This window comes from Rhagoletis pomonella, unplaced genomic scaffold, assembly GCF_013731165.1.
Source record: "Rhagoletis pomonella isolate Grant_MI unplaced genomic scaffold, Rhpom_1.0 Rhpom_scaffold_00001, whole genome shotgun sequence".
In the NCBI taxonomy this organism is placed as follows: Eukaryota; Metazoa; Arthropoda; class Insecta; order Diptera; family Tephritidae; genus Rhagoletis; species Rhagoletis pomonella.
In genome coordinates, this window is record NW_023458555.1 from 98,249,169 (window position 1) to 98,251,139 (window position 1,971).

The window sequence follows — 1,971 nt, forward strand, 5'->3', positions numbered from 1 at the left end:
GAAGCTACAGACTGAACAAAACACCGCGCTCAGGACAGCGATAGGATAGGATGCCTCCTGATGTCGCCAGAACATCACCACCACAACGAGGCACAAATGCTCCCAATAAAGGAGCACAACATAATGCTCTGCAAGCAGTTCCTGATCGGGAGCCACAGAAGTGGCCACCCAAACAGACTGATGCTTGCAGAGGGGCCCTCGCCTAGGTACGTCAGGAGGCATCTATACGAACTGACGGACGAAGTCCAGAGGTTCATCAAGCAGCCTCTGGACCCGTCAGCTCACCGACTGGCCCTGAACGGCATTCACAGGGAGTCAGTCTCGAGTTATGTAGACTCTAAACCTGTGAATGCCGTTCTAGGCACACCACCACAAGACATAGACGAGACGGAGCTTCATCTGCCTCGGGAGACACGAACAACCATAGCCCAACTTCGCTCCGGCTACTGCAGCAGGTTAAACTCATACCTGAGCAGACTGAATGCAGATGTGCCAAATGAGTGTCCGGTATGCGGAGAGACCCCACATGACTCGAAACATCTCTTCGCATGCCCGGAAAACGCGACAACCCTAACGGCTTTGTCCCTGTGGACCGACCCGACAGAGGCTGCACGCTTCCTAGGGCTGCCGTTAGTGGAACTTGACGACAACGACGGAGATGTCAACCGATCTGGGAGGGGTTGTTGTAGCCGCTACAACAACAACAAATTGTAAAAGCGTGACGTCTCACCTTTTTTAATTTTCTGGCAACAACAAAAAGTTTCGATTTTTTTTTTTCGAAAAACCTTCCACACAGAACATCCAAAAAAGTACTTTTTACAGAATTGAAATCGGTTCAGCCGTTAGATATGCAAAAATGAAAACGCGCAGGAACTACGAGCGTTGCGCTGTCTGTGGCAAGAGCCAAGGCGTTAAAATGGAGCGAAACTTTAAGGCGCCTAGTTGCGAAGTTAGAAGACTTTGTTGGGAGAACAGCTGCGGTGTTCAATTGGAAAATTCTTCCCGTGTCTGTGAAAATCATTTCAACGCGGTTTTATTACAGGCCCATTTCAGGCAAATATTTTTAAGCGCATGCGTTTATACCCAGGTATTGTTCCCTTGCCCTCGGAGGTTCCTGTGCCTGAACTGCCTGAAGCATATGAAAGTTCAGAAGTGACGATATCTTCTGTTGAAGGGCCCATACATGATATCAGCAATTTTTAACAACTTAAACGGGAAAGAGATCTTACATTTTAAAAATAAATTTGCAAGAAAACATTAAATCATTTTTTTATAAGTGCGGGATGTTTTTTAGAATTAAATATTTAAATCAGAAACTAAAGGCAAAAAATATTGGGCGAATAAAAACAAAAAAATTTTATAAAATAGTTTCATAAAACATTTCGTTCATTATATTTGCGTGGTTTCCTTTATGAGGCATTCGTTTTTGTCCATATGTATATGTGCATATAAAATGCGAATGCAATTAAAATTCTTTGAAGGTATATTGAAGTAATTCTTAAAATTAGTATACGTAGATATGTATCAGTGACCAGCATGCGGTGCTTTTTTCGAGACTTCAAGTATACTCGCAAACAATGCGGTGTAAGTATGTCCGCCACCGCAAGCAATGCGATATTTGTGTGCATCGCATTTTTTGTCGCGTTCGTGTTTGCGGTGACTTGTATGACCAAAGCGTCGTTACTGCATAGTATGGCACCACATTTTCATGTCGACTTCGGCTATGCGGTGGTATGAGCGGTCGTTTAAACATCGCAAACATCGCATTATTTCCGGATATGCTTGGCTGAATGCGGTGCCCCGCATCATAAGAGCATATGTAGGTATCCGTGCAGCGCATTTTATCGCTACACTTGCCTACAGAGTTTGTATGTATGCATGTTACAAAAAAATTAATAAATATGAACAATTAGTCAAATTTAAATACACAAAATATGTAATATGTATTTTCTTTTAATTCAATTCATTTTT